Source organism: Thalassophryne amazonica, chromosome 12 (assembly GCF_902500255.1).
Source record: "Thalassophryne amazonica chromosome 12, fThaAma1.1, whole genome shotgun sequence".
Lineage (NCBI taxonomy): Eukaryota > Metazoa > Chordata > Actinopteri > Batrachoidiformes > Batrachoididae > Thalassophryne > Thalassophryne amazonica.
The window spans coordinates 51,206,398-51,231,947 of record NC_047114.1 but is presented as its reverse complement, the minus strand read 5'-3'; the positions used below and the strand labels follow the sequence as shown (position 1 = coordinate 51,231,947).

At 39.9% G+C, this 25,550-nt stretch overlaps 1 protein-coding gene across 2 annotated transcripts in view; it reads right to left on the bottom strand.

Annotated features, from left to right (window-relative positions):
• The window catches only part of zswim5 (zinc finger, SWIM-type containing 5), a 158,079-nt gene that overhangs the window by 40,797 nt on the left and 91,732 nt on the right, over positions 1 to 25,550 (bottom strand). The gene's annotated exons all lie outside the window — the stretch shown is intronic.

Sequence of the window (25,550 nt, the reverse complement as noted above, 5' to 3'; positions counted from 1 at the left end):
TCAAAGTCTCAGCATCAGCCATAGACAGGATGGGACGAATCCTCGCCACATTTTGCAGATGAAAGAAGGCAGTCCTCGTAATGTCTCTAATGTGGGGACCAAAAGACAATGTAGGATCGAAAAGTACTTCAAGATTCCTCACTTTGTCCGTATGATGCACAACACACAAACCAAAATTAAGCGCCAACTGGTCAAAATGATGCCGATGTCTGGCTGGATCAAGAACCATCATTTCAGTCTTATCAGAATTCAAGAGTAGGAAATTACTAGACAACCAACTTCTCACAGAAACAAGGCAATCTTCCAAGGCTTTTATATGGGCAAGATTACCAGCAGTTACTGGCATGTACAATTGAGTATCATCAGCATAACAATGAAAGGCAATCCCGTAATGCCGCAGAATATGCCCAAGGGGCGCTATATAAAGTGAGAAAAGCAAGGGGCCTAACACAGACTCCTGTGGAACCCCAAATTTAATTTTACCAAGGCCAGAAGTAGTGTTATTATACACAACACAATAAGAACGACTGGACAAGTATGACATCAGCCAAGGAAGAACACTTCCAGTAATCCCAAAGTAATTTTCCAGCCTATCAAGTAAAACACGATGATCCACAGTATCAAACGCAGCACTAAGATCCAAGAGCACTAAAACCATTGTGGTGTCCGAATCCATTGTACACAGAAAATCATTCACCACTCTGGTAAGCGCTGTCTCTGTGGAGTGATGTTTTATGAAAGCAGACTGAAGTGGCTCAAAAAGATCATTCTCAGTAAGATAGTCTAGAAGCTGCCGTGAGACCACTTTTTCCAGAATTTTAGAACAGAAAGACAGATTTGATATCGGCCTGTAATCACTCAATACACCAGGGTCAAGACCAGATTTCTTAAGCAATGGTTTAATCACTGCAGATTTAAAACACCCAGGAACAGAACCAGAGCTTAATGAAAGATTAACAATTTCCAACACAGTAGGCCCAAGAACAGGCCACAGGTCCTTAAACAATTTTGTTGGTATAGGATCAAATAGGCAGGTTGTGCTTTTCGTAGACGTCACGAGCTTTGCTAGCGCGTCTAGTGAAATAGTATCAAATTCTGTAAATCTAGGTGTCACCCCATTATTAACACCCACCTCCACAGCAGGGTGCAGAGATTGAGCCAAAGCATGTTTAGATATGCTCAATCTAATGTCTTCTATTTTCTTCTCAAAGTACTCCAAGAAGTCTTGAGCTATAAATGGAGAAGGACTAACAGGTGACTGACCATGGATAAGAAATGCTACAGTATCAAACAAAAAATTTGAGTTGTGCTTATTTTTATTGATCAAATCCGAATAGTAAGCCTGCTTTGTAGTCCATAGTGCATGCTTATACTCTGCAACTGCATCATGCCATGCAGAGTGGAACACCTCTAATTTAGAGCTACGCCACTTCCGTTCCAGACCTCTAGCCTTCTGCCTGAGGTCCCGCAAGTAACCATTAAACCAAGGCGACTGCACTTTGGGAAGGCAAGGCCTTAATAAAGGAGGCGCAATCTCATCAAGTGTAGTTTTGAGTAACGAATTCAAACCATCCACCAGACTGTCCACTGATTGAGCATTCTGCAAAGTTGAAGCTAAAAGACCAGGCAATCTGGCTTCAAGTTCAGTCCTAGTTGAAGGTTTAATGCATCGCCGCAGTAATAGGCCAGGTTGTTGCTCCACTAAATGCGGTAATGTAAATGTAAACTTAATAAGTGAATGGTCAGAGACCACCGATGCAAGGGGCAGTATACCAATATTCATGACAGCAATACCTCGTACCAAAACCAAATCCAGGGTATTACCACTAATATGTGTCGAGCCCTGAATACACTGCTGAAATCCCAATGCATCTACAATCTCCATAGGGGATCAGAGGGCCGATTCATATGAATGTTAAAATCACCCATAATCAAAATATTATCAGCATTAGTTGACAAGTTAGAAACAAACTCACCAAATTTATCCAGGAATTCAGAATATATGCCAGGGGGCCTATAAACAATGACAAAATAACATGACTGATGTCCATGCTTCTGCCCCAAACAATATGTAACATCATGGGCAGAGCGGAGAATCAGATGCTCAAACGATCCATACCTGTAACCCCCAACAGTTACTAACGTAAACCTACACTCATAAATAAAAGCAATACCCCCGCCCTGCTTCATACCACGGGAAACATGACTAAATGTGTATGCCGGTGGGCACGGTTCATTCAGGGGAAGAACAACTGTAGGTTTAAGCCAAGTTTCATACAAACCAATCATATCCAAATGGTTATCCACAATTAAATCATTGATCAACATAGATTTTGAAGACAATGATCTAACATTTATAAGACCCAAACTAAGGACCTCGGCAGAGTTGACAAATGGACTATTTGGGTTTATGGGTGGTTCCAAAATAACATTTCTAAGATACCTAAAAATAGCTTTCCTCACTCTTCTCATTCTTGCACAGTCACTCAGTTTTTGAGAACTGTCTACTCCACACAGATCTACCACACAGTTGCCACATTGTTTGTATTTCTTCATAACTGATGTAAATAAAGTCCAAGACATATTCAATGATTTGGAAATGTTCATGTATCCATCCCCTGACTTGTCTGAAAAAAACTGGCAATAAAATGGATTATTTACAAGTGTTGTTGTGCCAAAGGGGCTGATTACTTATGCAACCTATCATTGTGGCTTTTATATATTTTTTTAATTTATATCAAGTTGTAGAGATTTGCTATGAGTTTTGTGACGATCATTTTAGAATTTTTTATAGTGAAAACCCTGATTTACTTTTAGAGTTTGAAATTTGAAATTTCATAAACAAATTCAAATGTATGAAATACCAAGGGGCCCAATACCTTTAGAGAGCATTGTATCTGGTATAAAGTCTATCCTGTCATCTCACTGTGACAGGTCAATTATTCATGAGGTGAAGTCTCTGTGTACGTATACACTTTGGATTACTGTGTCTCACCAAACCATAGCAGCTGATCCACAGCTTTTCTCGCTGATCAAGGCAGAAAACAGGCTGAGATAAAGAGAGAGGCAACTAGCTAAACAGAGAGAAATGATATGGTTATTATGGACCTGGACTGAAAAATAAACATGCAGACACATTTAGACTTGTGTATAATGAGGCTGTAGCAAATGGTCTTTTCATTATGACAAAGAATTTAAACTACAGGAGCATGGGACAGAAAAGACTACTGGCTCTTCAGACTGTCAGCTCAGCAATCAATTTGGACTGTCATCACACAACTAAAAAACATTAGTGCAGACACAACAGATTATGTATGTTCAGATATTCTACAACAACTGCTGCAATTTAACACGCCATAGTGCAAAAATAATGTTCAATAAAGGCCGCCTGCCCATTGACACCACTGCATCGTACGTTAAAAATTTTGTCATGTGCCCAGTACCGTTCCCTCTCAAAGGTAGGAGTGGATTTTTCATTGCCCTATTTGGCTGTGAAACAGAAGAAAAACACCAAAATTGAAGATAAACTGTCAGCTGTATATTATTTCTGGTTCAGAACAGGTGATGTTGACCGATAATCGGTAGTTTGTCGAGTGCCTAGCACAGCAAAATTAATTATCCCTGACAAAAACAAATAAAAACACATCCTTGTCAATTTAGATGGATCCATTCTTTACCAATAGAACTATTCAAGTTATCTGGTCAAAAGGTCCTGTATTTTTTCATACTGCAATATGTATTGCAAATAAATAAATAAAATGTCAGTGTCACGTGTTTTTTTTTTTACCCCAGTAATCATGCAGTCCTAACACAAAGGCATATAAAATGATTTTGATCAGAAATGCATCACATTATAATACATTCCAGCTCCTGTCATAACTGTTCGAACATTTATGGATTGAGACCCATCATGTTGTTTATTTGATCGTGCATAGGATAAACATTTTGTCAGCTATTGTGCTGGTGTCAGTACTTTGTTTTCTGTTTGTTCCTCGTTCACTCAGAGTGGTCCACTGTTTTGTTGGAGGGAGACAACGTCTCTTCAGAAGATGTGGATGCAATGACAGTTGATAAAAGATGTGAAGCACACAAAATGTGAGAGAGAGAGAGAGAGAGAGAGAGAGAGAGAGAGAGAGAGAGAGAGAGAGAGAGAGAGAGAGAGAGAGAGAGAGAGAGAGAGAGAGAGAGAGAGAGCAACCTTTTCAGAGGCAGTCTGTTTTTGTTCTCGATGCCACTGAAAGCATAAAGCCCAAACAACACAATCCAGTCAGTGATATTGACAGTAGATACCGCTGATCTTTCTGTCTCACACATACAAACTACAAGCTGTGCTATATTAAGCACAGATGTAGCTGAACACAGGAATTTCTATCAGGTGAAAGAGATGTGTGCCTGCATGCAGACCAGAAATATACAGTAAACTGACCTAATCCTTTATGTGTAATGTATGCCCTTTTCTTCGGGTACTGCTCTCCTAAAAAGACCCTCAGGTCCATTGGTACCAGTGATTAACTCCAGATAGCATAATGTCAAGCAGCAGAGAGTCTACCACTGCCCCTGGATGGGACACTAGTCTGACACAGGTTATTTCCCCAACCAAGGTACCCATTTCCTCAAATCCAGTTGTGACCTTTTAAATACTTTCTTGCTGTGACCCTATCTGTTGTTTTCTGATAATGGTACATTCACTTGGAGGTGTGTGTCTTGTGCTCTGTTATGCAGAAACTCTGCCACATTAACCCTAAAAACTGGATCTAAGCGTGTTCACACACTGACAACGATTTCCAATTTCATTTCTATACTCTTCCATCCCCAGTATTTAAGCTAATTGGTAAATAAATTTGCTGCATTGTGCCGGTACAACACAAGACTGTCTCTGCTGTCCAACAGCAGTGACATAGCTATCAGAAAGTCTTAAGGGGGGCTTATGAAATCCACCAGGTGGGCACCACTATTAATAGCTTATTTTTACTATTCATGCAGCCTTAATCCCTCACAATAATCATCACATTAACCATGGCCGGACCAGCATTTTCTCTCTCTCTCTCTCTCTCTCTCTCTCTCTCTCTCTCTCTCTCTCTCTCAAACAAACAAGCATGCATGCGCATGTTCGCACGCACACACACACACACACAAGTACAAATAATGTATTAGATCACACGCAGCATCTCGAACTAAACAAACAAAAAAACACCATATACCATATATTTAATGTCTTACTGATTATGCAACATTGGCCATTTTAACCCAAAACAAGGACAATAAAATGAAATTAGGATTTTATTTATCTATTTATTTATTTGAGATCTGTGACTGTGATCTGGCTTGGGTGGGCGGGCCGCGGCAGGCCCAAGCATATCAGTGGACGGGCACTGCCCCCTAGGGCCCGCCCATAGCGACAGGTGTGCAAATGAGCATCTATGATATCCCATGATCGGATGCCACACCATCACAGATTACTGTCCCAGACAAGGCCAGTACCCATGTACAGCTGGGTGGACTGGGAAGATGCGGATGAAGAATCTTGTCTAAGGACACAGTCATGATCAGGAATCTAACTCAAGCCTACATATTAGAAACCCAACTCCGATCCCACTCAGCTACCTAATCTACTTACAGAGTAACTGTGAATCAGAGAATTGATGACTAGATGCTGATTATTTTTCCGCCAAGTAATATAGTCCATTGAAACAAAAACACACAAACATGTTTGTGGGATATATTTGTCTACTTAAGGGTACATGTTGTGTAAACAGGCATTAGTTGTGGCACATGTTCACTCATGGGAGAAAAATAAACAAACATATCCTGAATCCATAAAAAAAGAGGAGAAAATATGACTGCAAGAATCTTTACATTGTCTTCAGACTCACACCTCCCTCGCTACCATGTATATGTATATACATGGCACTTCGCCTACGTTCCTCTCCGTTTCACACCATCTGTCACTTGATGGCAATCCCACCCACACAAAAGCAAGCCAACCAATCTGGATACAAAGAGCACCCCACACTCATAGGATGTTAACCCCTAATCAGCAAGGGAGAAGGAAACCGGCAGTGAGCCAATGCTATGCACACACATTGGATTATTTAACCAAACTCCACATGCCTCACAGACAGACAAAGTCTACCATCTGAATCTGTATCACAAAGTTTAGGTAAAGAAAATAGATTTTGCCCAACTGTGACCCACACTCCAGAACAGAAGGTGGTGGTAAGATACCGTTAGGCTGGAATCCAGCCACAGTAAAACAAGAAGAAGAGATGAGAGATGTTCTTTGTTTTAGAGAATGAATAAATTTAAGAAATTATGCTGTCAAACTGAAAGACCATGCAATGGAATAAAAAGAGGGAATATAACTTTTCCAAATGTTTTACGAAAAAAAGTCTTCAAATGGCAGCATGGTGGCTTAGTGGTTAGACTGTTGCCTCACAGCAAGAAGGTCATGGGACCGATTCTTACCTGTGGCCTTTATGTGTGGAGTTTGCATGTTCTCTCCGTGTTTGCGTGGGTTTCCTGTGGGTGCTCGCACTTTTACTTCACCTATGATTGTCTGTTCAGTGTTGACAAGAAGTCGTTTACTCGAGTTTTGTGCCTTACACAATAATACTAATTAGCTTGTTAGTTTTTGGTCACTAATTTAGCAATTATATTGCAAATTTACTTCCCTCATGACCGCCTGTTCAATGGCCACAAGAAGCAGTTCACTTCAATTTTGTGCCTCATACAATAACATTAGTCTGTCAACTTCTGCTTGCTAACGCAGTGTTTTCATTCTAAATAAATGACAGTTTTCAAGCATTTAATTACATTACACATTTACCTCGACCATGAACATCTATTCACCAGAAACAAGAAACAGTTACGTTGAGTTTTGTGCCTCTCACCAGAATGTTAATTAGCTGGTTAGCTTCTGTTTGCTAACACAGTATTTGCAGTATAAATAATGTGCTGAATTCTCAAACGTTTAACGAAATTGCATGTTTACCTCACCTAAGACAGCCAGTGGTGACAAGAAGCAGTTTACTTGAGTTTTGTGCCTCATACAATAACATTAATTCACTTGTGACATTCTGCTCGTTAGTGCAGCATTTGTGTTCTAAATAAATGACGTGCCAATTAAATTAATTTTGCTTCTTGTTACATGAAGCAGTAGCACCACGTTCAGGCCAATATCATAAACATTTCATACATGTTATTTGAGGAGGTTGAGGATGATGTCAATGACGTGCTGCTGAATGAGGTGCTCAAACACTTAACATCAGAGAGCTGTGATGGATTAGTGCTGCTCCTGTAAATGATCTACTCATGAGCTTTGACAGAGATCTTTCTTCATCAGAAGATCTTTCTTCATCAGAAAATTTCTCACTTCTTAGTCCAAGATCTGAATAGCAATACACAAGATGCTGGTGCACTTTTGCCTGAAAGAGAATGACACATGACAATCTGATTTGGTTCCTTCATGTCATGTCCACATCACACGACTAATTAAGAGGCTAAACACAACCCATTTGCACCCTTCTCTGTGCTTCATTTATGTGCTATGTAAACACCAATGTAGAGACAGACACACGCGCTATGTGCTTAAAACAGTTTTCCATAGACGGTTGAGATAGGGCCCTCGAAAATGCTTGAATGCATCACATTGAAGTGGGATTGAACTTGAACAGAACCCACAGATTTATTCACATGTACATTGTTTTGTCTGTGTCTGTGCTTGTTTGTTTAAAGGTTAAAATTAAAACCCATTTCAGACCATCTTTATTTTTCTTCATAAAATGACATCATACCATATGCAGGTCAACAAAACATGTTTTTATTCAAATTCTAGTTCCAAATTGGTTGCTCATTTGTTACCCACTCACTCACACCCTGTTGTTTTAGTTCCCACCATTGTGAAGCTTTATAACTTTGATGACGAAGGTTCACCTCAGCAGAAAACACTCACTGCAAAAAAAAAAAAGACACTGCCAGCCCCCCTTTGCTAATCTAATTGCTCCTTCTGAAAAGAAGGCTGGTGCAGCGGGAGGATCCATCCTCCTCCAGAAGCCCTCCCATCTCCCATCTGTTCTGATAGCTCCAAGGTTAACATGGTGCCCCCTGCTCTCCCTCTCACGTGGAGACACACACAGCCCTGCAGTCAATCAGCCATCTATCTGTGAACAACACATGCACGTATGTACTTGCTCAGAGTGAACTGAATCTTCTCCTCCTCTCTGCCTATCCATCCGTCCATTCAAGCCATCATTCACCAGCCCATCCCTCCATCCATCCCTCCATCCACCCCCCCTTCCTCCCGCAGTGTTTGCTGATGTGATAACAGCTGACTGATTCATTTGTGATTCCCCAGCAGCCCTTTTCCAAACTCGCACACACACAAAATGATCCTGCTAACCTCTGGGACTCATTTGTCATGATTACATTCAGTGGATTTCCTGATTTGGGCCATTTTGGCAGAATGAGAAGAGAAGAGGGAGAAATGCAGGGGGGAAAAAGCAGAAAGGTTCAATCAAGTCCTTTTCAAGCTGACATGTTGGCGCCCCTGGACTCCCAACGAGAAAATGAACGTGCAAAGTGTAGCAAAATAAAAAGTATAGGCTGAAGTGAAAAGAAATCCACAGAGAGGGACGCACCGTTAAGAGTTAAAAGAATATTCTAGTTGTGGAGGCAAACCTGATCACTCTGAAAGAAGCACTGTGTTTAGCAAACTCCTCATCAAAGCAAGATAAAGGTAAAAATGATGAAAAGAAGAGTTAAGGACAAGCAGATGGCAGTGTGAAAATGAGGACGTGCACATAAGAACTGTGTCTCACTTGAGATAAAAGCTATAACCTCTGAACAGCAGAAAAGGATGGAGGGAAGAAGGATAACATCCTGTGGGTGATTGTGTTTGATTAGCGTTTGAAATTCAATCAAGGACTTCGTAAAGCAAACCTGAAAGCCAGCGAGAGAACCTGAAAGCAAAGTGGTCCAACTCAAGATTGGCATACATTCTGTGGTTAATACAGTCGCATTTTTTTTTTTTTTTTTATGCCCTTGTTTGTGTGTGCGCCACAAGAATAAAGGTTACAGAAGAGAAAACCAGTGTGTTTTCAGCTGCAGAGGATATGACACCAAAGCCCTGGGGACTGAGAGCAATAACACTCCAATATGACTACAGGAACCATTTTGAACCGTTCTGACAGAATACAAAAGTGAAGCTGAGATGAGTTGCAGACTTCAATCTGTGTATGTTTAGAGAAACTGCCCTTTGTGCAGATTGTGAAAACCCTGCTCACTCACAGGTACATGAGACAAGAAGGCTGTGTGTTTTGTTTAGCCACACTGTTTGCTGCTTTTACAGTGTTGGGGCTTTATTGTGCTTTAGTCCTGTTTGGTCATGCTAATAACAAGATGAGAAAAAGCATTTTTACCAAGCTGCAAACACTCACACCATTCAGTTGTTGATGATAAAGGTTGTGTTCATAGGCAGAGAAATGCTCTGTCTGAATTTGACATCTTGGCAAAATTTCCTACACCTAAGCTTTACAGCAAATAATTCATAATTTATCCACCTCAGCTGGCTCCTTTCAAATCAAAGAAGACATAGATAGATAGATATTTTAATGATCCAAAAGGAAATTTAAACATCCCGTAACTTAAAACATATCCTTATACAGTACATTCAACACACACAAGGACAAAGAACAACAACAAAAAAAAAGCAGCGGCTCTGCTCCGAGCTTCTCACGAATGACTGATCTTCTCACCCTATCTCTAGGGAGACACCAGCCACTGTCCTGAGGAAACCCATTTCGACTGCTTGTACCCACGATCTAGTTCTTTCAGTCATGACCCAACCCTCATGACCAAAGGTGAGAGTAGGAACAAAGGTTTACCGGTCCAGGATCCAGGATGTCTCTGTATCAATCATGATTTTGTTTAAATTTTGATCTTCATGGCAAAGACTGTGAATGCTTATATACATGTGATTTCTTATTTTTATTTTTAATAAATTTGCAAAAATCTAAGAAAAAAACTTTATTCACATTGTCATTATGGGGTATGTGTGTAGAACTTTCAGGGAAAAAATGAATTTCATCCATTTTGGAATAAGGCTGTACCATAAAATATGGAAAAGGTGAAGTGCTGTGAATACTTTTTGGATGCACTTCGTGAGTATTACCATCCATCTGCTTTGTCATGTCTACACATATTATAATTGAAGATAATATTGTATTGTTAAACTATTTCTGCAAATAGCATATCAAAGCACACATTCTGCAATGACATTTGTTGAATTGTGCACATTTTATGTGTAGCGTATTTTAATCTTTTATCTTTATTACATTTTTACTTGCAGCATACTTACATACATGCAATTACAGTTTTTCCACCAGTGTTGGCATGCTAAAGGGGAAACTAGGGGTGCCAGAAAAAAAAAAAAAAAAAAAAATCGATTCACGTCCGAATCGCGATTCTAATTTATTACGATTCTGAATCGATCCAAAATGTCCAAGAATCGATTTTTAAAAAGCATTTTTTAAAAACATTTTCTTGCTTACTCGCTGCGTGTACTGTTTGTCAGGCAACGGCCTCCGTACTACTGCGTCCCTGCGAGGGGAGGGTCCAGCGTGCTTCAAACATTTGTGAGCTGCAGCTTAGCATGGCGGACGAAGAGCTAATTCAGACAGCATCGTCTTTGCTGAAGGCAAATGTTTGGGCGCATTTTGGATTTTATTATTTGCTGTGTAAGAAGGAGCTTGACATGACTTATGCAGTGTGCAAAATCTGCAAAATGAAAGTCAAGTACTTCGGAAACACTTCAAATCCGCAAGCCCACATGCTACGTCATCACTGGAGCTAAAAGAGGGGAGCAGCGGTCTCTGCCGACTACTGACCAGTGCTTCGCTAAACTGCCAGCCAACTCTGAACGAGCAAAGCAGATAAGTACATTTACATCTAGAATCACTTGATTAACCTTGTAAAGCTGAATTTTCTTAAACATTTTTAAGTAATATAACTATATTTGCCACCCCAAGAATCGGAATCGAATTGACTCGTGAGTTGTTGTACGATTCACATCCCTAGGGGAAACGATGGTCTTGTGGTTAAGCAGTGGTCTTGAGACCAGAGAATCCTAGGTTCAAGCCCCTGTCTGTCCAGAAAATCATTAAGGGGGCTGTTTCACAGTCTGGGTATACAAGAATGTATCACTGAAACCAGAAAATCAAAGTGGCTACTTTGGTGAAGTTATTTATCCATATCTAACTGCTGACTGGGATACTTAAATGCCTAAATTTTCAGACCTGTCAAATGATTACATATGAGCTCACAGATATGATCTGCTATACATTACAAAGAAGACTTTTTTGACTAAGATAATTGTTGTGTAAATTATACAGATTAAGATTAGCGCAATCTACCCATATATACTGTCTACTAAAAACAGTTGATGGCAAGTATGCACTCAGAGTATACAACTGCTATTGTGTTTCTGCATTCTCAAATAGTGATGGACTATAAGCATTTCCAGAGAGGACAGTTTTTCACAGGAGAGTTACACCCCATTATTATCACTTTACCGAGGCGTTGCTAGGCCGGTATTGTAGATTTACATCAATGCTACCTGGCTAAGCCCACCCACTGTGCATAAACAAATGACGTCATAGCGCGCAGCCCAAGAACTGTCTGCAGAGGGGAAAAAATAAAATAAAAAGGCGAGAAGTGTGTTTTGGTCCCAATATGGATATTCCGGATGATTCTCTCATGGATAGTACGACAATGAACAGCAGCCAGAGCAGCCAGCTTGATGAGGATGCACTGCCGAATTTGGAGAGCAGCCGACACGACAAAAGTGAGCCAACTTTTTATGTACGCGTTACGTGTATTTCAGTAAAAAGTGATAATGCAAATAATATGCTGTTGTCGTGCGGTGTGCATTTTCCAAAAGCATGTTGTTGTATTAATATTAAAGACATTTGAGCAAATTACATTCACATCCTTTAGTGACATCACAGATAGTGATTATCTCTTTCAAAAAAAAAATTATTGTTTATACAACCCCTGGCAAAAATTATGGAATCACCGGCCTCGGAGGATGTTCATTCTGTTGTTTAATTTTGTAGAAAAAAGCAGATCACAGACATGACACAAAACTAAAGTCATTTAAATGGCAACTTTCTGGCTTTAAGAAACACTATAAGAAATCAAAAAAAAAAAGACTGTGGTAGTCAGTAACGGTTACTTTTTTAGACCAAGCAGAGGAAAAAAATATGGACTCACTCAATTCTGAGGAATAAATTATGGAATCACCCTGTAAATTTCCATCCCCAAAACTAACACCTGCATCAAATCACATCTGCTCGTTGACATTAACCCTATGTCATGAAATTGACCCTATGTGTCTTTTTGCAAGGAATGTTTTCACAGTTTTTGCTCTATGGCAAGATGCATTATCTTCTTGAAAAATGATTTCATCATCCTTAAACATCAGAAAAGTGTCCAAAATATCAACGTAAACTTGTGCATTTATTGATGATGTAATGACAGCCATCTCCCCAGTGCCTTTACCTGACATGCAGCCCCATATCATCAATGACTGTGGAAATTTACATGTTGTCTTGTCATCTTTATAAATCTCACTGGAATGGCACCAAACAAAAGTTCCAGCATCATCACCTTGCCCAATGCAGATTTGAGATTCATCACTGAATATGACTTTCATCCAGTCATCCACAGTCCACGATTGCTTTTCTTTAGCCCATTGTAACCTTGTTTTTTTCTGTTTAGGTGTTAATGATGGCTTTCGTTTAGCTTTTTTGTATGTAAATCCCATTTCCTTTAGGCGGTTTCTTACAGTTCGGTCACAGACGTTGACTCCAATTTCCTCCCAAACGTTCCTCATTTGTTTTGTTGTGCATTTTCGATTTTTGAGACATATTGCTTTAAGTTTTCTGTCTTGAGGCTTTGATGTCTTCCTTGGTCTACCAGTATGTTTGCCTTTAACAACCTTCCCATGTTGTTTGAATTTGGTCCAGAGTTTAGACACAGCTGACTGTGAACAACCAACATCTTTTGCAACATTGCGTGATGATTTACCCTCTTTTAAGAGTTTGATAATCCTCTCCTTTGTTTCAACTGACATCTCTCGTGTTGGAGCCATGATTCATGTCAGTCCACTTGGTGCAATAGACTGATTAATATCACTTTGAGCAGATGGGATGAGTTCATCAGTGAAATCACCTGGTGGAATCAGTGGCTGCAAAGAAAACCTGCACCCTCTCGGCCCTTTCTGGAATACTTTGGACACCACTGGGCTAAACCATAAAAACTGGGTCACTGTCCAGCTGCTTACTTCATTACACTCACTATAGGTGCAAAGCACATATGTAGTTCTTACTTTTGCTTGTATTCTGTCTGCAGTTCTCTTGCAGCTTCTGCCTCTCTCTCACACTTTGCTCTTTTGCTAAAATAGCCACGGCCTCAGCCATAGCTTTTCTTTAATATGCCGACATGCAAAGGGACAACCATCTGCCACATGCATGCATTCTCCAATTTAAGAACAAGGGGCTGGCATCACAATGCCTCTTTATTTTGTGGGTGCGAGCATGTGTGCATTTGTTCTTCAAGCACAGTCTGCAGAGCAAGATAAGTATGCATTTAAGAGGCTTATATTTCATTTCAGGAACTGAAGGAGACAAAATGGCTCCATTCTGAGTTGGCGGGCACAGCGCTAGCAATGCTGAGATAGCAAGTGAGAAACAAAAACGTCAAGAAAGAAAAGGCTTGGCGTGACAGAGTTGACGTTTGTATGTACACGCTGGAACAGAGCACAAAGCCAAGCATTTGTAGCTTGTGCACAAACACAAGTGAGCACAAAGCAGAACATTTGTTTTACAAATCCTGCTTTATTAATCAGTGTGATGTTTTTGTTTACTGCACAGTTGAAAGACAATATCTGATGAAAGCAGCCAAATCAATGTCTAAAAACTGAACAAAAGCACCTTCAAGGGTATTTTAGAATTCGACGTGCATATTGGCCCGTGGTTTTCAGGCAGACAACATGCTGTGATACAGCCTCTGAAGGCAGAGTGATACATGCACAAGCTCAAAAATGAGTGAGCAAACAAGAAAAATAGCGGATAAAAGGTTTTTTGTTGTTATTGTGTGGTTTAAGAATAATAAAGCTTTCTTCCATAAAAAAGATTAAAGAACTGACTTATTAATCCTTTCCGGTTAATTTTAGCTGGCTGCTGCCTACTCTGGGAAATGAAAGCACTGTTGGTATACTGGTTAATCTGGTTGGTTGGTGGAGTTCACATCAAATAAAAGAAAAATAAATTTTAGACATGAACTCAATTCGATCCCTACTGGCACTGTACTTCTCTGCAACTCTTAGAGGCTGTGACATCAAACCCTGGCTGCTGCTATAATGCAGCATTCCTCACAATGCTTTTGCGGGGAAATATTTTGTCGAATACAAAGGTTGTGACATTTGTGTTTTTGTTGGGCCAGAGATTTAGCCTCCACCCCTACGGCAGTGATTGCTGCTCGCCTTGCACAATCATGCATGAAACACGAATAATGAAATATAATGAAAACAGCTTGCAAGCAAATACACAAGCTGACGAGCCGCACATGCTCATTCTACACATGTGCACATGTACAATAGCTCTGCAAGGGTGAATCTCTCATTTATCCATTAGCTGAAAAGCAATCACGGATTTGCAAAAGTACACACACCCACGCATGCGCATACACACACACAAACACGAGGTGAGGGACGTCTCGTTGACTTCATCAAGCTCTCATCAAGCCAAACCACCATATGGGTACAAGGCTCAAAACAGACGGGGACTGGCTCACGTGTTTGTCTGTCTGTGTGTTCATTAGAGACCCCTCCTCTGATTGCAACACACACACACACGAAGCACAAATCACAAACCTTTGTCTTGTATGTATTATGACGCTACTGCTGCCCCATTAGAAAGCCACACACACACACAGCCAGAGGTGTGTCTTTCTCACCAAAGTTAAATAAGGCAAGATAAGGGCCAGACATGCTGATTCCCTACTCCTTTTGGTTTCCCACCAGTTTCTGAATGTTCCTTTTTAACATTCTGGGGTCCAGGGGCATTTTCTCAATTTTACTATACTTTCAATAATTTTTCTTTTAAGGTACTTTGTTTTTCAAGATCCAAGATTTTTCATTTGCCATCTGTGTATAAACCAAACAGTCCAGACACATAGGAATTCTTGTGAAGTGTTTTAATATAAATCCTGTGTGCTGCATAACAAAATGTTCACTACAATCTCAGCTTTCAGACTATGTCACATACTTTTCTAGAACACTGTATGTCTGCATGTATGTACGTATGTATGTATGTATGTACAAAGTTTTTAAATCATAAAAGTAGCTTAAGTTTCTTTTTTTGTTGGGGGGGGGGGGGACTCTATCCATGTAATTTTCTGTGACAATTTGCTTTCTCTGCACGATGAAATAAATTTTTTTTTACAGTGTTTTCAAGGGTAACAGGACTATTCTTTTAGTATTTATGAGCATGTAGTGACTGTGCTCTGGCTGCAGCAGGCTCTGGCACCGGTAGACAGAGGGACACAGACAAATGCAGCCTTCTCCAGGCTCTAGGATTGGCTGTGAATCAAAGATGGTCTACAACAGGGATTGAAACCAGAGTTGACACTCTGTAGATTCAGGAAGTGGTTGGATGAAGTCTCTGTGAGATTCAGTTGCTGATCTATTAATAGAAATGCCACAAAAAAAGAGTTTGATGTGCTCATGAACCCCAAAGGGTTAAGCAGTAAACCTGCATTTGACAACATGCTATATAACACACCCAGACAGTTTTATTTCTATGAAAAAAAGAAAAAAAAGAAAAATAGTCATGACCAACTTGTGTGCATAAGACAGCGCTTAACATGTTAACATTTCAAAATAGGGCTGAGTTTACATTAAATGTTTTTATTTCAACATCCAGATCCACCTTGGATCTGCTGTGGAGATGTCGAGTGAAATAAGGGAGAAGCTGAAGGGACTTATTTACTTTATTATGAAGCACATACAGAAAGTTGTTGTAAGACACAGGTAAGACACATGCACATTGTGCTGACTGCTAGTTGCACCAGGAAATGAAAGTAGCAGACCTACCCACAACAGCTGTGCTTGGTCTTGTGTTCATATGTTTGGCCCACTTTGATGCAAAAGTGAAGCCAAAGTGTCATATGTGTACAGAATATGCAACATGTATAATAGCCGACAGCTCTACTAATGGATCTTTGGTAATATACGAGGTCTCTTAGATAATAAACCGACCCTTTTATTATTTTTTTAACTATATGGATTTGAATGACATGCGATTACACCAATCATGCTTGAACCCTCGTGCACATGCGTGAGTTTTTTCACGCGTGTCGGTGACGTCATTTCCCTGTGGGCAGGCCTTGAGTGAGATGTGGTCCCGCCCTCTCGGCTGAATTCCTTTGTTTCACACGCTGCTCGAGACGGCGCGCGTTGCTTTAGCAAAATTTTTTCTGGACCTGTGAGGAATATCCGAGTGGACACTATTCGAGAAATTAAGCTGGTTTTCTGTGAAAAGTTTAACGGCTGATGAGAGATTATGGGGTGTTTCTGTCGGTGTAAGGACTTCCCACGGAGCGGGACGTCCTGCAGCACTTCCAGGCGATGTCGTCGGCCTGTTTCGAGCTGAAAACATCCTAATTTAAGGCTTAATTCACCCAGGACATCGTGAGAGAACAGAGAAGATTCAGAAGAGGCCGGCATGAGGAATTTATGCGGACATTCCACTGTTTAAGGACATTTTTTTAATGAAAGACGTACGCGCAAATTCGCCGAGTCGTTTCCGTGACGACTCGGCAAATCTGTGTGCGCCGCGACAGGAAAAACACCTCCGTGTTGAAAATCATTTGTAGAATTCAGGCGGCTTTTAATGGCTTTCAACAAGTGAGTAACTGAGAAATTGTTTAACAGCTTGGGCATGTTCCAACTTGCCCGTTAAGATTTCCAACGGAGGTGTTTTTCCTGCCGCGACCCCCTGCGGTCGGGTCCAGCCCGACATGCGACTCTGCCCGCACATTCTTTCATTACAAAATGACCGTTAACAATGGAATGTCCGAATAAACTCCTCATGCCGACTTCTTCTGAAAGTTCTCTGTTCTCTGACGACTTACTGCGTCAACAGAGCCTGAAATGTGGAAGTTTTCAACTTGAAACGGCGAGACGCTGCCGCCTCGAAGCGCAGATCGCCGTCAGGCGCCGTGGACCGTCCTTAAAGCGACACTACCAGACCAAAATCTCTCATCAGCCGTTAAAATTTTTACCGAAAACCAGCTGAATTTATTGAATGGTGTCCACTCAGTTGTGCCTTACAGTTTTGAAAAATTTTTTATCAAACAAAGCAACAGTCTCTGAGCCATTCCTAAACAATGAAAAAAATCGACGAGCGGGTGGACGACTCCTCACTCAAAGACTGCCCACAGGCGAATGACGTAACCGACAGGCGTGAAAAAACTCTCGCATGCCCACGAGGGTTCAAGCATGTCTGATGTAATCACACGTGATTCAAATCCATATGGTTTTTGAAAAAATAATAAGGTCGGGTACTTTTCTAATAGACCTCGTACTTGTCGTTGAAAGTGCTTATTAACTACTGCAGCGACAATCAGGAAGTTTGATATGCGCCGAGACTATTCTTGCCTTCTGCAAAAATTGGTTTAAAAACACGTTATAAAAATCTGACACCACAAAAGACGGATTTAAAATAAAAAATCAATTTTGAAGGTTTACCTGGGGTTAAATCAGATATGAGCTATTTTTAAGTGGTTTTAAAACTGCTGTTAACAAATGAATTGAGGTTAATCTGAATATTAACTGTCTAAATTTGGAAAAACTGGCTTAACCTGCTAATGAAAAACCAACTGTTGTTGGATTTGCAGTGGAAATGTGAAGTGAATGAACATTCGTTTTATGTTTTTTTCCCCCCTGGCCTTCATATATTATTTTATTCAATCAATCAATCAATCAATTTTTTTATATAGCGCCAAATCACAACAAACAGTTGCCCCAAGGCGCTTTATATTGTAAGGCAAGGCCATACAATAATTATGTAAAACCCCAACGGTCAAAACGACCCCCTGTGAGCAAGCACTTGGCTACAGTTGGAAGGAAAAACTCCCTTTTAACAGGAAGAAACCTCCAGCAGAACCAGGCTCAGGGAGGGGCAGTCTTCTGCTTCATTATTTACTGACAAGCACCAGTAAAGCACCCTGGAAATTTGAAGAACCCTGCTCCCTCATGCTCGGATACAACCCCGGCAAGCTTGCTCACGTAGGCAGACACTTGTACGTAGGCCATGCATCGAATTTTAATCTGGGTGTGACCTGCTTTTCCTCAGCTCCCCCTGGCTTCCCTCCCCAACTGGCTGCCCCACAGAGTCAGCTTTTCATGGGCAAGCATATCCCTCCCCAAACACCGCCCATCCTGCCACCCCCATAGATCAAGGCTGTAGGCCTCAAGGCTGGGGCCTTGCCTGCCATTGTCAGCCCACAATGGGTGAGAGGCAGCTGGCAGGCAAGCAGCAGCCGGGAGGCCTTGTGGAGGAAGCTAGGAGAGAGAAAACAGCAGCAAGGGAAGAGCGAGGACGAACGGAGGGGCAAAAGTGATGAGTGGGGGTCTCATCTGCTCACATAGTCTACCAAATATGTTCAACTAAAACAGAAAAAAAATGAGAGCTAAAAGACAAAACAGAGTTGTGACACCATAAACTGTGCAGCCTGAATGAATGAATGAATGAATGAAAACTGTTTATTTCGAACATTTGATACAACAACAATTACAAGATAGATCAGTAAAGACAACAACAAAAAAGTTCCTACTGTGTACCCAACATGTCCGAAAAGGGGTAGGGTGAAGCATCAGCTTATTTATCCCTACCCCTTCTTCCCCACAACCAGTAATACCCTTTGCCACATATACACATAGATTCCTACACACCTAAACCGATATCAATATATATATCTATATATATATATATCTATATATCTATATATATATGTATATATGTATATATATATATATATATACATACATACACATATATACACATACATACACATATATACACATACATACACATATATACACATACATACACATATATACACAAACATAAATATACACCTACACATACCTACTTACATACAAAATACTATATATTTACAAGCCGAAGCAAAAAACAAAAACACCCTAACCCTCATTACCCTTCCTCCTCCCTATACCCAGAAAAAAAACATATTTTTGTACCGCTGTTTGAACTGGTTCATGCTTGGACATTGCTTGAGCCCCACTCCCAATCTGTTCCACATCCTCACCCCACAGACAGAAATACAGAAACCTTTTAATGTTGTTCGTGCCCACTGATGCTTTAAATTAAATTTCCCCCTCAGACTGTAATCCCCTGATCTGTTAAAAAACATATTTTTAATATTTGCTGGAAGTAAATTGTTTATTGCTTTATACACAATTTGTACTGTTTGAAAATGAACCAAGTCTGTGAATTTTAAGAATTTGGATTGTAAAAATAGTGGATTTGTATGATCTCTATAGCCAGTATTATGAATAATTCTTATAGCTCTTTTCTGCATTACTGATAGTGATTGTGTTGTACCTTTATAAGTATTACCCCATACCTCTGCACAGTACTGTAAATATGGTAAAACCAGTGAGCAGTAAAGAATGCGGAGTGAGTTGTGGTCCAGAATATGTTTCGCTTTGTTTAGAACTGAAATGCTTCTTGACAGTTTACTTTGTATATGTTTTATATGAGTCTTCCAGTTTATCTTATCATCTATTATCACCCCCAGAAACTTATTTTCATGTACCCTTTCAATATCTACCCCCTCGACTTGTAACTGAACCTGTATGTCTGTATTACAATAGCCAAATAACATGTATTTTGTTTTACTTAAGTTTAATGATAATTTGTTTCTGTCAAACCATATTTTCAATTTTCCCATTTCTATACTGATCCTCCTCAGTAACTCCTGCAAATCCCCCCCTGAACAAAAAATGCTTGTGTCATCTGCAAATAATACTAATTTTAATATTTTGGAAACATTGACAATATAATTTATATAAATTAGAAACAGTTTTGGACCCAATACTGACCCCTGTGGGACGCCACAAGCATTGTCCAAGCATGATGATGTATATTCCCCCAACTTCACAAACTGTTTTCTGTTACTTAAGTAGCTTCTCACCCAGTGCAACACCAACCCCCTAATCCCATACTGTTCAAGTTTATTGATTAATATGTCATGATTAATTGTATCAAAAGCCTTTTTAAGGTCTATAAATATTCCAACTGAATGCAATTTGTGGTCTATGGCGTTTGTAATCTCCTCAACTGATTCTATTAATGCAAGTGATGTTGAACTATGTGCTCTGAATCCATATTGACTATCAGTAAGTCATTTATGTTTATTTATGAATTTGTCTAATCTATTATTGAATAACTTTTCTAATAATTTGGAAAATTGTGGAAGCAAAGAAACAGGTCTATAATTTGTGAAGTGGTGTCTATCCCCAGTCTTATACAGCGGCACAACCTTAGCTATTTTCATTTGATTGGGAAATTTACCAGTTTGAAATGATAAGTTACAGATGTATGTTAATGGTTCTACAATCCATTCAATGACCTGTTTTTACCACCACCATATCAATTTCATTTAAATCGGTAGATGTTTTATATTTACAATTATTCACAATGTCTATAATTTCATTTCCATCCACTGCTGTGAGGAACATTGAACAGGGATTTCTTTCTATGAGATTATTATCCCAATCCTCAGGTTGGGAATCGGGAATTTTTTCTGCCAAGCTTGGTCCAATATTTACAAAAAAATTATTAAAACCGTTGACTACCTCATCCTTATTTTCCTTCTTGACATTATTATCAATGAAATACTGAGGGTAACTCTGTTTTTTATTACCATTTTTGATAATGCTATTTAATATATCCCATATTCCTTTAATATTGTTTTTGTTATTATATAATATGTTACTATAATATTCCTTCCTACATACCCGTATAATATTAGTTAATCTATTTTTGTATTTCTTATATCTATTTTCTGCCTCTTTAGTCTTTAGTTTTATGAATTCTCTATACAGTGTATTTTTCTTATTACATGCATTTCGTAACCCTTTCGTCATCCATGGTCGAGCTTGGATTTTTTGTTTTCTGTAGTCTTGTTTAATTGGACAATTTTTATCATATAATGATGTAAATATTTGTAAAAAAGTTTCATATGCACTATCAACATCACTTTCACTGTATACCTTTTCCCAGTTTTGCTCCTGTAAATCCTTCTTTAGTGTGTTCATGTTTTCCTCTGTCCGCACTCGCCTGTATTTTATTTTCTCCTCTGGCTGATTCCGCCGATGGTTTCTATTATAAACGATGAAAACTGGTAGATGATCACTAATGTCATTGATTAATAATCCACTCACAGTGTTATTCTCAATATCATTGCTGAATATATTATCAATTAAGGTGGCACTATGGGATGTAATTCTGCTTGGCCTGGTGATTTTTGGATATAAACTCATACTGTACATTATACTGATAAATTCATCTGTTATTTTATGCTTATTTGGATTGAGCAGATCAATATTTAAGTCACCACAAATGAACACAGTTTTTTGATTAGTTTTTGAGAACATTTTTCCCATACAGTCAGTGAATGTTTCAATACTAGATCCTGGTGCTCTCTATATACAGCTGACTAATACATTTTTGCTTTTTTCTTCACATATTTCAATAGTTATACATTCTAATAAGTTATCAATCACAGTTGTCATATTGTCTACTATTTTATAATCCATGTTCTTATCCACATACACAGCCACTCCTCCTCCACTCTTATTTTTTCTGTTTACACAATTAAATTCATATCCATCCAGTTCAAAATCCATTCCTTTATCTTCATTGATCCATGTTTCTGATATAGCAATTATGTTAAATATTTTTTTAAACTGACTTAAATATTCTTTAATGTTGTTAAAGTTTGCATATAGACTTCTGCTGTTGAAATGGATTATTGATAATTTGTTATCCGTTCTAATGATCCGATTAAACTGTTCATCTGTATAATAGCAACAACTGTCATTGATATTTGAGAAGAAATTATTGTCCGGGTCTATATCGTGCTCCAAGTCCAGTACATTGTGGTCTGTGTATTTAAATGTTCTCAGTTCTACTTTTCCATGATCAGCAATCCTTTGAGTTATATCCTTCTTGTCTCCAGATGTAGATGAATAGGTAGTAGATGAATAGGTTCCTCTGGTCTGTGTCATGGTGTTGTGATGTGTTTGTGTCCTCATACCTTATTGGTCATATTTGTCCAGATCCTCGCTTTAAGAAACACTATTGTTCATATTTGTCCAGCTCCTCGATGTTCCTTATTGCCATGACTTTGGCTTGTTCTGGTGATCCGTTCAGTTTGATGAATATTTTACAGTTTGAAGTCCATGTGTGCTGGATTTTTCCCTGTTTCTTCAAGAAGCGTGCTTTCCTGGCGATGTCGGCATTCCGTTTGGTGAGATGTTCATTGATGAATACGTTTGTCCCTTTCAGTTTTCTTCCTTGTTTTAACAGTGCCGTTTTGTGTTTTCTGTTGATGAATCTCATGATGACGGTTCGTTTATCACCGTCATTTCTCCGGGGCAGAGGGTGGCACGCTTCAATGTTATTTAAATCCATTTCTATACCTTTAGATAGGAGGAAATCAGCAACCTGTTTTTCCATAGAGCTGACCTCCTGTTCACTGGGCTCCTGCATCAGCAATACCTAAAAACTAGACCCAGCTTTCTGAGCTTTCATTCATAGTGGATGAATATTGGCATCTCTACATCTGCTATCTAAAGCTGAACAAAGTCAACTCTGCTCTCTGGTGAAGGACCATTTATCTATTTCAAATGAGAGCATCATAAGTGCATCAGGCTACATTTGGTTTCACTTTCACTGCAGCTGTCAAACCTGGCGTATTGTCAAAAGATGCCAAGCGACATGAACATCAGTGCATCAGGACGAGGTGGGTGTTTACAAGCAGCAAAGGTGAAGTTTATGAATCATAATAGGAAATTATACCGGAAAGAAACACAGTCTGTGATTATAGATGTGTTTTGGAGTCATATAACTGCTATATTTCCTATTTTCAGCTGATAAATATTTAGCCTTTAACATGGGCTAAAACGCTTAAAAATTGCTATTTTAATTTTGTAAAGCGATATCTTTATATCACCTGATTTAACAACAGGACAAACTCCCAAATTCTGTTTTACAGAAATATACAATAGAGAAAAGGAGCAAATATCCCTTTCTAAATACTGGAACTAGCCAAATGTGATTTTACAGAGTAACACTGTAACATCACTAATGCTGCGTTCACACCGGGCGCGATCAGATGCTACAAATTCGCGTGGCTCGCCAGGCGACGGACGCGCCTCCTTCACCTGGTGTGTCGCTCTGCTTGGGTGGACTTTCACTGCGAAAATTCGCCCCGGTGCATCATCAAATAGGAGGAGCTTCCATTCTGCTCACCGGCTCCGGTTGTCAGTCAAACTAACATGACAGACCTTGATCACACGGAGCGAGTTGCCATGGAAAGCTCCCAATACAGAGAGTATCATTATTTGCTGCAGGAGCTGTGTCTGGGTGACGGCCACTTTCAGCGGTCCTTCCACCTCTGCAGGACCCAGTTTGAGGATCAACTGTCCCGTTCGCGCGCGCACATGTAAACAATTAAAAAAAAAAAAAAAAAAAACTCCGCTGCTTGCTGCAGCTGGCTCTTCCCCAAAAAAAACATTTGTTTTATTATACATCTGTGTAGTTAATTAATAAAATATTCTCTACAGACGATTCGCTCGCGCGTGCATGTAAAAAAAAAGGAAAAAGCTCCGCTCCCCGCTGCTGCAAGTAGGGCTGCTGCTCGCTCCAAAAACTCTGTCATAATTGTGTTTAGAAACCAGTCACCATTTGCTTTATTATATAGCTGTGTAGTTAATAAGTAAAATAATCTCCAGGACGATTCGTGCGAGTGCGCACGTAAAATAAAAAAAAGAAACTCCGCTCCTCCTGCTGTGGTGCTGCTGTTGGCTCCAAAAACTCTGTCATGATTGTAAAATAAAGGACAAAAGAGACATAAGTCCTGCTCACAGGCTGCTACCAGATACAGGACATGTTCACATCTTCAGTCAAACTCCAGACATCTCCACATCACTACATATTCAATCCTTGATTGGTCATTGCGGCGCGACGAGACGAAAAAATTCAGATTTTTGAACTTGGGGAGGAGGGCAACACGACGTGACACAACGCAATATCACGCCACAAACACGCAAAACGCTCAAAATCGCTTCACTCGCTTCCATCGCGGCACGCTACGCGGTTTGGTGCCAAAACGCGTCCTTACGTAGGGATTACATGGCAACCTGTGGCTGCAGTCGCTCGCGTCACGCCCGGTGTGAACGCAGCATAACAGCTGACTTCTTAAGCAACAAAGACATAGCTTCCTGTTTTAATACAAGCTTGTGCAAAATGCTAAAATACTGAACCTTTCAATCCAGTAAATCACTGTCTCCTTAACTATGCCAAACTGCCACATCTCGTGCCCATCTACTGCGTGAAAGCCTGGTCTGCCACTAGAATGGAGGAAATGTACCAAAACCTTCCTAAGCCTTCTTTCAGCAACGGCAACATATTTCTCTATCCTCCACCCTCCTCTGTTCCCACTGGGAGAACATTCAATGAGTTTGGGCCCACTTTTGAAGAAAACAGGAACAGGTTATTGGAAAAAAGTACAGAGATACTTTGTCTACTGTATTAGGCCTACCACTAGCCAGCTCAAACTGGGAATACTGAGTGGCTAAAAACAAAGAGATGCTGAAAAAACATTCAGTGAGATGGGGCCATTTATGACAAGATGATGAACAATGAAACTGGAAAAGACGCAGCACAGAAACATTGTTACATCTTGCTGGTCTGAACTGGAACTAAAAAAAAGATGCTGCTACTTTCAAGAATGTAAGCATCTCCTTGTTTCTGGGAGACAAACAAAATTCATAAGCTACTATATATCAATCAATCAATTTTATTTATATAGCGCCAAATCACAACAAACAGTTGCCGCAAGGCACTTTATATTGTAAGGCAAGGCCATACAATAATTACGTAAAAACCCCAACGGTCAAAACGACCCCCTGTGAGCAAGCACTTGGCAACAGTGGGAAGGAAAAACTCCCTTTTAACAGGAAGAAACCTCCAGCAGAACCAGGCTCAGGGAGGGGCAGTCTTCTGCTGGGACTGGTTGGGGCTGAGGGAGAGAACCAGGAAAAAGACATGCTGTGGAGGGGAGCAGAGATCAATCACTAATGATTAAATGCAGAGTGGTGCATACAGAGCAAAAAGAGAAAGAAACACTCAGTGCATCATGGGAACCCCCCAGCAGTCTAAGTCTATAGCAGCATAACT